Below are 16,871 nucleotides of genomic sequence, written 5' to 3'. Positions count from 1 at the left end.
GATTTCCCCCCTTCTACCAAATATATTTAACTTGTTTCTAAGAAAAACATTGACATTCATTGTAACCTTATTTAAAGAGCCATGAAACAAAAACCACATTATTTTTATAAACTGATATATTTTAATATCTTCATGGGTAAATACATGTGATTATCAGAACAGGTGGTATAGTGGAAAGCAATATTTTCACTCTGCTTGTTACCTGTTTAACAAGCCAGTATAAGAAAACTAACAAACTCTCATTTCGCTGCTTCACAGTATCCACTATGGGGACAAAAATAAAGTGCAAACTTACACAAATACTATATGTATAAGCCCTGGTTCACACCGGCTTTGAAATCCTGGCTTTTAACCACTTTACAACCGGAGGATTTTGCTGTCTTCTGTCCAGACCACTTTTTGTGCTTCGGCACTGTGCGACTTTAACTGACAATTGTGCGGTCATGCAATGTGGTACCCAAACCAAATTTACGTCCTTTTTTTCCCACAAACAGAGCTTTCTTTTGGTGGTATTTGATCACCTCTGCGCTTTTTATTTTTTGCGATATTAATAAAAAAAGAGCGAAAATTTTGCAAAAAAATGACATTTTCAACTTTGTCTTTTAAAAAATATCCAATATACTCAATTTATGTCATTTTTTTTGGCCAAAATATATTTAGCTACATGTCTTTGACAAAAAAAAATTCAATGAGCGTATTTTTTTGGTTTGCGCAAAAGTTATAGCGTCTACAAACTATGGTGTAAATACTGAAATTTTACGCAGCTTTAATTTCTGACTGCCTATCTCAATTCATGAAGTGCTAAAATGGCAGGGCAGTACAAGACCCCCCCCCAAATTACCACTTTTTGGAAATTAGACATCCTAAGGAATGTTCTGAGAGGCATGTTGAGCTCATTGAATATTTAATTTTTTTGTCACAGGTGTTTGAAAAATGAATAAAAATTTTTTTTTTTTTTTTTAACACAAAGTTGTCACTAAAAGATAAATTTCTCACACATGCCATGGGTATATGTGTAATTACACCCCAAAATATATTCTGCTGCTTCTCCTGAGTACAGGGATACCACATATGTGAGACTTTTTGGGAGCCTAGCTGTGTACGGGACCTCGAAAATCAATCTCCATCTTTAGGTTTTCTAATGGCGTAAATTTTTGATTTTACTCCTCACTACCCAACACTGTGACAGGGAAGTGAAGGGGTTAAACTGGGGGAGATCAAGGGGTTAAACCTTTATAGAGGATAGATGGCGGGTGGCCTAAACCTATTCGGGCCTAGCGCAAGCGCAAATTAGGGTCACCAGTGACACTAAATACAGTGATCAGTAGTTATCTGATATACTGTATATATTAGTGCACTGTTTTATATGGAGTGAAGGGGTTAACTGGGGAAGATCAAGCGGTTAAAAGTTTATTAGGGAATAGGTGGCGGGTGCCCTAACCCTATATGGGCTTAGCGCAAGCGCAAATTAGGGTCACTAGTGACACTAAATACATTGATCAGTATTTACCTATATACTGTATTTAGTGCACAGAGTAATAGGTAGTGAAGGGGTTAACTGGGGCTGATCAAGGGGGTAAAAACTTTATTAGGGGATAGGTGGCGGGTAACCTAACCCTATTTGGGCCTAACGCAGGCGCAAACTACGCTCACAAGTGACACTTATACAGTGATCAGTAAAATATCTGTATACCACTGTATATAGTGTTCACTGTGAGGGGTTTGGGGGTGATCAGGGGGTGATCAGAGGTGATGAAGGGGTTAAATGTGCCTATGTGAGGTGTGTCAGTGTAGTGTTGGTGGAAACTCACGTTTTTGGTGTGTCTCTGTCTCTCTCCTGGAACCGAAAGGACTTCAGGAGGGACAGTGACATCACTTCCCCTGTCTGTGTTTACATTACACAGACAGGGGACAGATTGCCATTGGTGGGGACCGATCTACAGACACTGACCAAAAATCATTGGTCAGTATCTGATGATTGATCGGTTCCCTACCGAATGCCATCGGGATCGGGACCCGCGGTGCGCGGGAGCGCGCTCTGGAGCCGCGATCGCGCATCACGTTAATACTACTTGGCTGAGCGGTATCGTGCCGCACTGCCGCAGTAGTATTACCGCGCGCGGTCCTAAAGTGGTTAAATGGATCTACTTGAGCATGATTTCAAAGCCGTAGATCAGTGCAATTTGCCCCTCCTGTTTTATTGTGGATTACAACTTCATTTAAAGCGTAACTCCACTTTTGTTGAGAAAAAAACATTCCCCTCTGGTTGATCTCTGTACATTGCAGGGATTTTAACAAACTTTGTTGCAGATTCCTACCTTTTGTTATTGTGAACAAATCATTGTTTGTTCCTCTGTGCCTCTGTGCTGAGTGGGTCAAATGAGAGTGGTTTCATAATCATCTATCAGCTGTGGCAGCTGCAGTGAGGAAAGCTGCTGGGTCTGCATCCCTTTAGACGTGTTCCTATTGGGAGTATCTCACCAAAAATGTTTTGCTTCAGGAGATGCCAGAAATCTGACTTGTATCTTAGGCAGACTTCTGGGAAAATTGGTGAGCCAATCACACAAGCAGGAAATTATATTTCTGTGGTGTGGTCAGTACACATTCTGTGTACAGAACAGCTCCAGGTAGCCATATTGCATTGCATTTCCAGAAAATTACAACAGCTGCAGATTGAAAAGGAAAGGTAATTTTTAATAACATTCAATTACAATATGATTTGTGTCACAATTTTTTATGCTATATTTTTTTTTTATGCTATATTGTTACATAGTTACATAGTTACATAGTTAGTGAGGTTGAAAAAAGACATCAGTCCATCCAGTTCAACCTATGATGTGTGTGTGTTTGTGTGTATGTGTTTGCTGTTAACCGTTTGTTGTATACCCCTTTATGTTGTGGTCTTTAAGGTGCCCATTTAATAGTTTTTTGAAACTATCGATGCTCCCTGCCGATACCACTGATTGTGGAAGGGAATTCCACATCCTTACTGCTCTGACAGTAAAGAACCCCTTACGTAGTTTTAAACTGTTTTAAAAAAAGGTTAAACTGTTTTTCCTCTAGTTTTAGTGAGTAGCCACGTGTCTTACTGTAATCCTTTTCTCTGAAAAGTTTGTTCCTTATGCTAGGGTAGCCAGTATAGTATTTGTACATTGATATCATATCCCCCCTCAATCGTCTCTTCTCCAGAGAGAATAAGTTCAAAGCTTGCAGTCTTTCCTCATAGCTGAGATCCTCCATTCCCCTAATTATTTTTGTTGCCCTTCTCTGGGCTCTCTCCAGTTCCAGCACACCCTTCCTGAGGACCGGGACCCAGAACTGGAGGGCATACTCCAGATGTGGCCGGACCAGAGTCTTGTAAAGTGGGAGAATAATCTCTTTATTTCTGGAGTGAATCCCCTTTTTTATACATGCCAGTATTCTGTTGGCTTTGCTTGCAGCGGCCTGGCATTGCATGCTACTGCCAAGCCTGTTGTCCACTAGGACCCCCAGGTCCTTTTCCATCTTAGATTCCCCCAGAGGTTCCCCCCCTAGTGAGTAGCTTGCATCCGTGTTTCTGACGCCCAGATGCATTAACTTACATTTTTCAACATTAAACCTCCCCTGCCATGTAGTTGTTCACCCCATTATTTTGTTCAGGTCTGCTTGTAAGGTTTCCACATTTGTTTCCACAATAGTTTTTTCTTTATTTGCTGTTTTTTTTCCCCACGAAAGTGGAGTTACCCTTTAACAGAAGTCTATGCAAGTCGCAATGAAATGGGAAACAAGTCGCTGCGACATGAGCCATAGCGATTTGAATGGTTCCATTGCTGGCAATGGGAATCGACTTGTCACGCGATTTGAAACTGTAAAATCACACTAGTGTGAACCAGGGTTAACTGGAATTGTCATAATTTCTCTGCATATTTGTGCACATTTGCATGCATGATTGTGAATTTTAATGATAGCTCTGTAAATATTAGATTCTGAAATGCTCCAATGTCAGGCAACTTGACTTAAATCAAGCATGCTGGGACATGTGGCCTGAAGCAGCTCTTCAATAAAGGTGGTATCAGCTAGGATTTCATTCATATTTTCAAAAAATTCTGCTGAAGTAAATGTCCTAATACACTGTTTCCAAGGCTTTAGACCTTATGACCTAGAACTGGAAGACCTTAGGACCTCCATTTCCACTTTTTGTATGGTTTTACACATTTGTAGATCAACAGCATAAAATAACTTTGTGCATGTGTTTAGTAAATCCGGATTCTATGTTTAGATACCACCACCAACACCCACAAGCCAAAAAAATTCAACACCTTACAAAGGCCTCATAAACTTGTAGATCATTCAGCACTTTGTATTGCTATGTCCACTTTCAGTCCTCCCCTCTTCTCCTCTGTTCCTTCTGACATTCTATAGGTAGGCGACCAATAAATTAAACATGTCAGCCATGTTACATTGACACAAGTGAAAGATATATGTTTTATATTTGATTGATTTTTAAAAAACGTTTTAGTGAATGAGTTGTTCTATGTGATTCTTTCCTGCCAACACCATTCCTATTTAGGATCTCCTGAGCTCTTTCCCAGCACTGCAGGGTTAAGCTAGAAAGGTCAGTGGTGAGATGAAGAGGACAGAAAATAGACATGGGACTTTGTGTAAAGCACAGAAAAAGTCATGATAACCCCAAGTGTTTTCAGCTTGTGGCTGTTGGTATAAGAACATCAAAGTAATACATAATGTGGCTTTATTGAATACATACTTTGTAGATGTTGCTACTAGATACGTGCAATTAATTTTGGTCTGAATATAAATTCAAACAAATTTTTGGTTATTTGGAGATTTGGATGTATCCAAGTCTCCGAATGAAATTGTAACACATTTTGTTGGAATTTTTTTAATTTCGTTTAGTATTTTAATTTTCTAACAAGTCCAGAATTTTGGAATGATTTGAATTCGGATTGGTCAAAACATGATCGACCGATTTGAATTCTGTGTGAAGAATAACTGGTTGTTAAGGAGTAGACCGGGAAGCCCCAAAGCAGCCCCCATGTTGAGGACCTGTGGGCTGATATGGTTCAGGAGGGGGGTGCTCGCTCCTCCGCCCCCTTTCCTGGCCTTTCAGGCTGCATGATTGGATAAGGGTTGCTGATCAGCGGGGAGAGACATAGGATGAACACAAGCAGAGCTCCGTCCTGACAGGGGGGAAGTGATGGGTTTTCTTTCCCTGCAAAACAGGGAATAAAATTCATAACATCACTTAGTAAAAGCACCGCACATAGTACACACAAACACTGGCTAGGGACACATTTAACTCTTTGGTCATCCTAGATGATTTAACCCCTTCCCAGCCAGTGTCATTAGTACAGTGACAGTGCATATTTTTAACACTGATCAATGTATTAGTGTCACTGGTTCTCACAAAGTGTCAAAAGTGTCAGTTATTGTCCGATTGTCAACCGCTATATTGCAGTCCTGCTAAAAGATGGTGATCACCGCCATTACTAGTATAAAATTCGACTATATATCCCATCGTTTTTAGAGGCTAAAAATTTTGCACAAACCAATCAATAAACGCTTATTGGGATTTTTTTTTTTTACCAAAAATAAGTAGAAGAATACATATTGGCCTGAATTTATGAAGAAGTTCATTTTTTTTTTTATATATATAGGAAAAATAAATAAATTGGAGAAATTCAAAACTGTCAGCCTTTTTTTTTTTTTTTTTTTTTTTTTTAGCACAAAAAAATAAAAAAAATCAAATACCACCAAAAGAAAGCTCTATTTGTGGCAATAAAGGACCTACCGTATATACTCAAGTATAAGCCGACCCGAGTATAAGCCGAGGCCCCTACTTTTACCACAAAAGGATGGGAAAAATGGTTGACTCGAGTATAAGCCTAGGGTGAGAATGCGGGGCGGCGGGCATGGTACAGGAGAATGCAGGGTACTGGCATGGTACAGGAGAATGCAGGGTACTGGCATGGTACAGGAGAATGCAGGGTGACTGGCATGGTACAGGAGAATGCAGGGTGGCTGGCATGGTGCAGGAGAATGCAGGGTGGCTGGCATGGTACAGGAGAATGCAGGGTACTGGCATGGTACAGGAGAATGCAGGGTACTGGCATGGTACAGGAGAATGCAGGGTGACTGGCATGGTGCAGGAGAATGCAGGGTGGCTGGCATGGTACAGGAGAATGCAGGGTACTGGCATGGTACAGGAGAATGCAGGGTACTGGCATGGTACAGGAGAATGCAGGGTGACTGGCATGGTACAAGAGGAACCAGGGTTGTGGACATACTACAGGAGATGCAGTGCTGTGGGCATGGTACAGGTGGACCATGTCCGCAGCACTGCATCCCTTGTAGTATGCCCACAGCCCTGCATAATGGCAGGTAGTGCAGCTGTTTCATTTACCTGTTCCAGAGGCGCCTTCATTTTAAAAATGGCGCCACCCGGCGCCGACACGTCCTTGCTCGTATACTTTCGTCTATTCCCGGCCTCTCCCGAGCAGCGGTGGCGCGTGCGCAATGACATGTATGCGCCGGGCGGCGGCATTTTTAAAGCGTAAGCACGTCGGAGCGGCCAGGGACTTTTTTTTTTTTTTCTTGACTCGAGTATAAGCCGAGGGGGACGTTTTCAGCACAAAAAAATGTGCTGAAAAACTCGGCTTATACTCGAGTATATACGGTACATTTTATTTGGGTACAGCGTTGCATGACCGTGCAATTGTCAGATAAAGTAATGTAGTGGTGTATTGCAAAAAATGGCCTGGTCATGAAGGGGGGTAAATTTTCTGGAGGTCAAGTGGTTAAAGTAAACATGTCCTGAGAGAAATATGGGGGCTGCCATTGTTAAGTTTCTTTTGAAGGTCTGGTTCCCTGACAGTTTTGCTGTCCCCTTGCTTCAATGCAGGCAAATAATGTAACATTTATGTAGTTTAGAAATTTCAAAGAAAATTTAGAAATTCTTATATGTATATTTAGTTTGGAATTAGTGTACAGAAGAAAGGGAGTCAAGATTACAGCCCCGGAATTTTCATTTTTATGTGTAATCTGTTTTTATTGTAACTTTTCATAAGTAAAAGAGAGTAAACAGTTGGCAAATGAATATAAACCTTACATCTGTTTCCATAAAGTCAGAATTGAAGTAATATAATGTACATTGTACATTCAGTGATGAGCTATAGGTAAAACTGTGGAGACAAAAAACAATTCAGAGAAACCAACAATACTGTGTATAAGAAAGTCGCATATATGTATGCATGAAATTTGTATATTCATGCTGTAGTCTCAAAAATTGTGCCACAGCCCACATCATGACTTCAGAAAGAGATAGAAATAAAGGGGAGGGTGGAACGACGCCTGTGTCACTGCCATGGGCCAAAATTGGGGGAAGACCAATGTATGCTCAAAGGGCACCTAATACAAAAAATGCAAAGTTTGATGAGTATCTAAAATGATTCCACATGTCCATGTGATTTTAAATGCCTCTTTAGTACTCTTTTTCCAAGAAACCATTTGTTCCATATGGCAGATAGATTCAATTTCACATGCCCGCTCAGACATAGGAGACGTTTTGGTTTTACGCTAGTATCCAGTGTCTTCTCTGAGGTTGAGAAATGATGCAACAAGAGCCAGGTATCATATAGAGTACCATGATTTGAGGGACGTTAGGAACATTATTGCCTACAAGCCTATAATATAATTGAAGTATTTTATCCCAGAAGGGAACAAATAGTGGGCACGTACCCCAGATATGCGTCATTGTGCCTGGAGCCCGTAGGCACCTCCAACATTCTTTTGATATAAAAGGAGTCTATAAGAGGGGATATGATATCAATGTACAAATACTGTACTGGCGACCCTAGCATAGGGAACAAACTTTTCAGCGAATGAGGATATAAAAGGACTCGCGACCATTCACTAAAATTAGAAGAGAAGCGGTTTAACCTTAAACTGGGTAAAGGGTTCTATACCGTCAGAGCGGTAAGGATGTGGAATTCTCTTCCACAATCAGTGGTATCAGCAGGGAGCATCAATAGTTTAAAAAACTATTAGATGGGCACCTAAACAACCATAACATACAGGGGTATTCAATGTACTATTGACATAAACACACACACACTCATCATAGGTTGAACTGGATGGAATTATTTCTTTTTTCAACCTCACTAACTATGTAACTATGTTATGTAACACAGAAGGGCATTAATACTACATGGAATTTTTTTTATAATTACACTCCTGTGCTCTCATTGATATTGAAGCCTTATAACTAAACAACATGATTTTAGCCCACTCCAATTCATTTGGTGCAGTACCAATTTCTTACTCCCACTTGGGAAAGAAGTGTGGAGTGGCTGGGGAGGATGCCCTTAAAAGAAGCTGATACAAGAAAAATAGTGTTTTGTGAGCATAACCTCAAAGTCTGTATTTGGTCTTGAGAGTGGGCCTGGTGGCAATGCAATCCGGAGGCAATGTTCCAACTGAGGGTATTCCAGCCAGGCAGAAAATGGAAAATGGTATGTTGGCAATAGCACAGAGAGAGAGGATGGGCTTCCCATTAGATGGAATATGATGTAAAAGAGTTCTATTGGCTCTAGTCCAGGAGAGAAAGTGAGATTTGGGCAAGGCTGGAGGAAATGCAGGGCTGGTAAATAGTGGCGTAATGGAGCTAGGCTCAGTGGAAAGGAGGCCCTTGCATAGGTAAGAAATCCAAGCATGGAGTGTAGCTGACACTAAGAGCAGCAAAGAGTCAGTTAGGGATCTCTAGTCGAGAGTCGTCCACCGTAACGACATTAAGTCAGGTGCAATTAAACGAGAAGTGTGAGATTTAAAAATAAACACATATACTCACCTAGGTCAATCCAGCATTGGTCTGATGCTGCATTGGATGCCCGAAACCCGAAATCATGAGAGCTGAATATCGCAAATTAAAAATGCCCATTTTCTAGGCTAATAGGCAAGGGAATGTCAAAAAATATAATGGAGGGTGGGCACTGCCCTGGGAACATGTACCAATGCAAACAAAAAAAATGTAAAAAAAAAAGCAATTTAGTCAGGAGCATTGATTTCAAAATGCCCTTTAAATAGTGCTGCAGCAGAACTGACATTTACAGTACACAGGAAAAAAAAAAGTGTTTTAAAATTACACTAAATTACATTCCACTTACAGTCTCTTACAAAAATGCACACAGATCCCCCCAAGGGTCTATTATCCATTTTGGGGGACATTCTGAGGGGTGTTTGTGCTTTTTTATTTTTTTAAGAAGCTGTCAATAAATGTATTTTGCTGCCACTTTAAACGATATAATTTTGTTTTTCTTTGTAAATGTCTCTTTTGCAGAGGGGGGTTGAGTGTGTAGCCCCCTCCCAAGCCACGCTAGGCCACATTTCCTCAACATGTGGGTGTACATTGTTGATGTGGACAAAGGCCTCTTCCTTAAAACCCTGGCCCGTGGTTGTGGGAGTCTGCGGATACAAGGTTTATTACAATCTAGAAGCCCCTCCTTTCATAATAATAAAACAATAATAATTTAAATATTAATAATTATTTTACAATCATAATTTAATAATACCACTTCTATATATGCTTTGTGACTCCCACCAAACGGGCCTACCGAGCACAAGTTGGGGCATTCTTCAGAATGCCTGAACAGCCCAAATTTGGTCTGAACCTAGGTTTGGACTGAATATTTGCCTCACCCTTAGCAGTAAATTGGAAAAGAGAAGTTACATATGCAGATACTTCTTATATTACCTCTGCATAAGGAACTGGGTAGTGGATAGTCCTGAATAGATCCTTTACACACAATCGATATGGACACTTGCCCAAGTGGGTTTACATAGAAATCTGGACAGATAGGAAGTGTCTTTGTGATAAATAATGATGTGTCAAAAATTGTTTGTGGACATTATCGGTACAGCGTAGCAGATTTAAGTTTTTTCTCCAGAACAGCTATCTATTCTTTGTAAGAGTATACTTGGAAAACTGGTGTAGCGTCTGTCCTGTATGCTCCTTGCCTTGATCACCATTACCACATTATTACTGCTGTGGATCATTATCGGGAAGATCTTTGCAATATGTGCCCCATCACTGATAAGTACAACCTGAAGCCAAATGGAACACCTTAGAATAATACCTAACTTAATGAATAACTTTGTTCAGTTATTGACTGTTTTATTCAGGCATTTTTTATCCACTGATACTATTGGACGTGATGAAAGGTGTTTTTAGATCTTTAGAACCCATATTGAGAATACATTCTTTTTTCTTATTATATGGTGTCTTAATGCATGCACATTTTTTATTATACTGGCTTTGTTCATGACAATAATATTGGGAAGTTGGATTGATAGTACCATCAAAACTGCACCCATCAAGCTCTTCTTATAGCAGATTTGGTAGGTGGGATTTTATAGTGGTTGTTTTACTTTCGTATTTTATTTACTTCTGTACAATAAATAGTCCTAAGATGGTGACATGGCTAGTGTAATGTTTTTATTTGATATTTTCTCTTTCTTTGGTTATTAAAGTAAAGTCACTATAGACACATGTGGGAGGTTTGAAGGCCTACAGATGGTTCTGTGCATATCTTAGGTACCTCCAATTATTTTAGATTTTCATGGAATTTGTCATAATGTAAAAAGTTAAAAGAAAAAATCCCAGTTAGGCACTGCTCCTCAACTTCATTGGCTTTCTTTTCTGTGGTATATCATGTGGGCTGGTAGTTGCAATTTGACAAGGATAATTCCAGCAGCCATTATGCCTGTCCCAAAAAACTTAATCCATAGCTGCCAAAAATATGAAATTGTAGATTTGCTCAAAAGGAAATAGACAAGTTTTATTTTTTTTTAAGAGAAAAAATACATTAAATATAGCTGAGAAAGTGAAGAACACATGGCAGATATCTTGCCATAGCAAAAGTAGGCATGGCTACATTGCTCTGAATTGTAGGTGTGACTTAAAGGGACAGGGGTTTAAATATTATAGAGAGTCTAAAGCCGGATATACACTACCGGTGGGTTGCACAAAAAAAAGAAAATCTGACATCCCTGGTCGGAGACACTGTACTAACCATGCAAGGTTAGTCAAGCGATCTCTTCTGCTGGTTTTCCAGCATGCACTCCTGACAGAAGCTGGCTTCTGCCGGACAGACCGACATACTCACTGGCAGAATGTTGGCCAGTTTTTTTTGAACCAGCAAATGTCTCCCGACAGTCTACCCCGTGTGTACGGGGCTTTAGCCTTTCAGTATACACTGTGAACATATGTCATTGTTCTTGCTCCCACATAATACTCCTTAATTATTGTGCTAAAAATTAAAGTCTTAAAGATACACATAAACCCCAGGACAAAGGACCATTCTCAAAAATAAAACTCATCCATCAGTCCTGCCTTTCTCAGGACAGTGACAGTGGACTATCATTTTTCTAAGTTTCCCTAAAGACTTTTTTTTTAAATAGTTGGTAACTATTTAGAAACCATTACTATTTGACAATAAACCCCTTGGTATGTGATATACAACATAGTGTATAAAGGGGTAAGAAGAATAACATACAGCACAATACACAGAGTTCAGTGGTCAGGAGTATATACTATAGTGCCTCTTGCTGGTCATTGGAGGGACATTCAATTTAACAAGTTCACTATAGTATCACATCTGTAAAGTATAGCAAAAGTACCTAAAAAAGATTAGTCAGACTTTACTGGTACAAAAAGGATCATGCATTACAGTATATAAAAACATAATCAAGTTTTATTCTAATTCATAAAATTACAATTGGACCTAACACAGTTTTCCTGTTAATGTGTAGTATATACCAACTGCTAATTACAACCACAATAATTTCATCTACTTCCAGCTGTAACATAATCTGTAGCCTTGTGGGAGTAAGGTAAAAGCATTACTTAGTTAGCTTCTTCAGGACACGTTGAGGATAATCATGAAGGTAACCGTGGTAACCATGTAAGAGACTCCCGGGGCAAGCACTGAGACAGAGAAAAGGATAGAGGGAGAAGCTAAATCCAGAGACTGCTCACATACGTTTTTTGGAGCTCCAGGCTGAATTTATGCCGGTCTGTCCAAGGAAAGCTTGAGGGAGCCATGCCAAATGTTCTTGTTCTTTGATTGGCTACTATTTTTTGTGGTTAAGAGGCACTCTGGTTGTTGATAAGGGATTTACTTATTCAACTTATTGTGAAGTTTGGGGTGCAATATACATCGAACCACCACCGCAGTTACTGGCTATTAATCCTGGAATATTGAATATACGGATTTGGCTATTGCCATAGAATATGGTTATAATATTTTGGCTATTGAACATGCAGTACCCTAATATGGCCATATAAGCAGTCTCTGAATGCTGACTCTCCCTCACTCTCTTTCTCATTGCCTGCCCCATGAGTCCTCTACATAGTTGGCATGGTTACACATTCCATGATTATCCTCAATGTGCCCTGAAGACGCTAATTGAGAAATGCATAGACCTATGAGGACTTACCCCCACAAGGTCACATATTATGTTATAATCAAGAGTAAATTAAAGTTTTAAAGGTTCAATGTTTTTTTCCTTAATGCATTCTATACATTCAGGTACAAACTGTTCTGGGTGCAGCTCCCCCTTCCTACAGCCCCCCTTATACTTACCTGAACCCCAATCTCATTGGCTCACACAGTAGCAAGAGCCATTGGTTCCTGTTGCTGTCAACCACAGTCAGTGAGCGGGGGTGAGGTCCAGCTGTGCTCGTGTGTGAATGGACACACAGAGCACGGCTCGGGAGCAAGCCTGCTCAAGTGCCCCCATAGCAACAGGTTTGCTTTTGGGGGGAGTTGGCAGGTGGGAGGAGCCAGGAACACCTGTGGGGACCCAAAAAGAGGATATGGGCTGCTCTGTGCAAAACCATTGCACAGAGCAGGTAAGTGTAACATTTTTTATACAAAGTATGTTATGTATGCATATATATATTTTTTTCCTTTAGAATCACTTTAAATGAGCCGTTATTGTTTTAATGTGGTTGTAATTAGTGATTGTTATATACTACACATTCGCAGGAAAACTGTGTAGAAAACAATTTGATTTAGGACCCATATTAGGTCCAAGTCCAATTGTGATTTTATGAATTGTTTATAATACAATGTGATTATGTATTTATATACTCTAATGCATGTTCCTTTTTGTACCAGTGAAGTCCAACTACACTTTTTTAGATAATTTTGGTCATTGGTAGGATAAAATGTCCAGGTGTTGTCATCATTTGAAGGAAACATGAGCAGGTGTCAATGGTCATTGGGAGAAATAAAAGTCCCAGCATGTGTGGTCAGAGGAAGAACTAATTGACCCGATGTCCGTGGTGAGAAAAGTGCCCCAGCAGCCCTGTTCAGTGGAAGAAAAAATTTACCATTGGCAAGAAATAAAATTCCTGGTATGGGTGGCAAGAAGAAGAAACAAATGCCCCAGCATTGGTGGTCAGTGGGAGTAAAAAATGCCCGGGCATTGGTGGTTTATAGTCTCTTTTACACTTAGCCAAGACATGTGAAATCTTTCCACAAATCTGTTTTTATGTAATGCTTCTCAAGTCTGTCCAGGACCACAAAGTACTGCCTGAAGTACCCTTTTGTGACCAAGCGATGTCTTCTTCCATGCCATACCACTTTCACTTACAAGAAGATTTCCTATACCAAGAAAAGTGTCTCTTTTGAGGAGCACTGTTGATGTTTTCTAAATATTTGTAAAGCCCTAGTTGTTCTCAGTAAGAATTTTAAGTTCACCAAGTTAACCTTCAGCCTGAATGAATTTATAAAAATAATGAATTTATAAAAAAATATATAAATAAATGGCAACATTGCATTACAGTACATTCAGATCTTGACATCTCAGAGAGTCTCAGGGGTAAAGCATTTAAATTGAAAATGCATTGTTTAGAAGAAAGCAAGGTATTAAGAGAAAAATGGAAAGCTAATAATAGCTGTCTATGATTTATGGTGTTAACAATTTAAACCAGAGGTCTTAAAGTTCCCTGCTGCTAAAGCTGATTTTTAGAACCGTTACTTAGCTTTACAAGTGGTACTTTTATGAGTGACATTATGCATCAGATGATATAAGTTAGCAGGCATGCCAAGCCAATCAATATACAAAGCAGGACATGCTTTTGATTCCACCATGAATGCCAGGCAAAGCATATTCACTACAGTTTTGGATAGAATACAAGATCTTTCTGACATTATGCAAATCCCTATTTATAAGTAAATATTCTGAAAAGAGGTAATTACAGATGTTAGAGTTAGAGTTAGTTAGATGTTAGAGTTCCGGCCACAAAAACATTTTTTACTTAAAAATACCCCTCTAATCCTAAGCTATCGCCAATTACACTAACGCTAACCCCACTTTACAGTACAGTACAGTTATGGAATAAAGATAAATTCTTACCTTTAAAATTGATTGCAGAGTGTGGCCATCTCCGGTGTGGGCATCTGAAGCCACTGTGTCCCTCGCTGTGTCCCTCTTCCTGGCTACCCAGAATGCTGATCGCAATCAGCATTGTGCTGTAGATTGCGATCGGCAATCAGAGTAGCGGCCGGCCATTCCCATTGCATCCTGGGATTGATGACACTCATCTCCCAGGATGCAATGCAAAGGAGGAAGTGACATCAGGGGCCGCAGCCGCATAAGGAGGAAGAGGAAGGAAGGTAAGTTAATTTTCATTAAAAACAAGGTAGGTGAAACAAAAGAAAATATTAATTATCCAATTCTTTTTCAGGGTTTTTTAGTCTAATTGATGCTGTAAAGTTCATTTTTAGGGTGGAACTCCGCTTTAAGTGAGTGTCACATGTTTATGGACAGCATCTTCCTGCCTGGTATTTTCTGACACAAATTACCGCTAGGGGTTTCTAAATTTGAGGTTTGCCCCATTTGTAGATGACTGGGGCAGGTGCTAAAGTGTCCTTGCATGCAGCGATGAGTTGAAAGTACCTGGGTTTAGTTTACGGTGGGTTCAATTAACTTTTCTTTTTTAATTCCTTTTATTCTTTTATAAAACATACAAACATACACAAATGTACATTGGCACAATCAAACATGTTACAGTTCAAGGCAAGAGACCCACGCAGGGATAACGAAGAGGCATTACAGCATAGTGAAGTGTCAGAAAATACACAAGCGTCAAAAAACAAAAAACAAAGTTCAAATACCCAGTATGGCTCGTGCTCCAGATGTAATTATGCAGAGGAACAGCCCACAAAGAAGACATTGTTTAAAGAAGGGCAATTAAAGCTGATCTAAGAGGAGATAAACAATTAGCTGGTAACCCACCTAATCCGTCACAGTAGTAGAGGGTTCCGCCAACCATTTGACCCAAACTTCTTTGGGGCAGCCTCTATTTAAGTATGTATCTTTGTAGAGGAGCAGCACATTGTTTACCTGTTTTTTCCACAAAGAAAGTGAGGGGGGAGCCTGTTGCTTCCAAGACAGGGTGATGGTTTTTCTAGCATAAAATAATAAGAGGCTCAGCAGTTTCGGTTTGGCCTCTTTGGGTACCAGCTCCACCACTAGCCCTAGCAGATACTTTTTTGGGGATGGAACAATGGAGACACTTAGTAATTTATTTATCACAGAGAGTATTTGGACCAGTCCAGGCACTGATAATCGGGCAGGACCCAAATATGTGGATAAAATCCCTTGGAGGATTGTCACAGCGCCAGCACTCCGAGAAAAGGTAGGTTCTCATTTTGTGCAAACGATAGGGGGTAAGGTATGCCCTGTGGGCAATATATACTGTATGAGACGGTCTCTTAAGGATAAACAAATTTTAAATGGGAAATCCCACATGTCCTCCCAGTCCTCGGAGTCCAGCTCTGGAACATCCCAGGCCCAGTGCTGTCAAAGTGTGGATAATTCAGAGAGGAGACTCAGAAGAGATGTGCATAAAGGACAGAATCAGACTTCTCTGAGTACTCCTAGTACAAACCCTTTCCAGGTTTGTACTAGCTGTGTCTCACCAGGAGGAAACTGGAATCTGAAAGCATGGGACAACTGTAGATATCTAAAGAGATGTGAGTGTAGAATATTGTAGTGAGACATCAGATGGTCAAACGAGTATATTGAGAGATCTGAGGTGATATCCGAGATCCATTTAATATTATTTTTGGCCCACATAATGGGATCTGGAAGTTTATAGAAGTGGGGTTCAATGAACTTTACTGAAATTCAGGTGCATAATCTGAACCCCACGGAAGTTTATTAGTGCAAAATTTTAGCAATCAGTAATGGCCACTTTACAGGCTAACAGGCAATTTGTTAAATAAAGTGCATAGGGGCAGGGCACTCCCCTGGGAACTTGTACCAAAGAAAAAAAACTGTTAAGTGATGAGCAGCAATTTTGATACATTAAAAAAAATTAAGCATCAAAAATGCAAAATTTCTTTACAAAAACATGGCTGGGGATGCCTTTAAATTAGATTAATCTTAACATATAAAGTGCTATATATAAATACTAAAAAATTTAAAATAGTGTAATATCACCTAAAGTGCAAAGTGCAAACCTGTGCAAAATAACAGAAATGGTTCAGTGTATACTTCCTTGAAAGTGCAAGATCCACAAATTAAAAATTATATAAATACCGTACAAACCAGGAATATTACACTATTAATAATTTTTCAGTGTTTTTTTTTTTTATATGGCACTTTATATGTTTATCTAATCATATTTCATGACTTTAGCACAACATTGTTTTATATTAATTTCTGAACTGCTTCCAACAATATTGTTGTGTTGTTGTGCCCGCGACTGTTATTCAGTAAGCGCAAAAGTTCTCTATGTAGATGCCTTTAAATTGCTGAAAGGTCTGACATGAATTTTTAGCAAGACCTCACTATTTTTTTTTTAC

At 39.6% G+C, this 16,871-nt stretch overlaps 1 protein-coding gene across 1 annotated transcript in view; it reads left to right on the top strand.

Moving 5' to 3' along the window:
- PTCHD1 (patched domain containing 1) overlaps positions 1-16,871 on the top strand; it is a 289,175-nt gene that overhangs the window by 165,782 nt on the left and 106,522 nt on the right. The window lies entirely within an intron of this gene.

This window comes from Pelophylax lessonae, assembly GCF_965119305.1.
Source record: "Pelophylax lessonae genome assembly, chromosome: 2".
Classification (NCBI taxonomy): Eukaryota; Metazoa; Chordata; class Amphibia; order Anura; family Ranidae; genus Pelophylax; species Pelophylax lessonae.
This window is presented reverse-complemented; position numbering and strand designations above follow the sequence as displayed.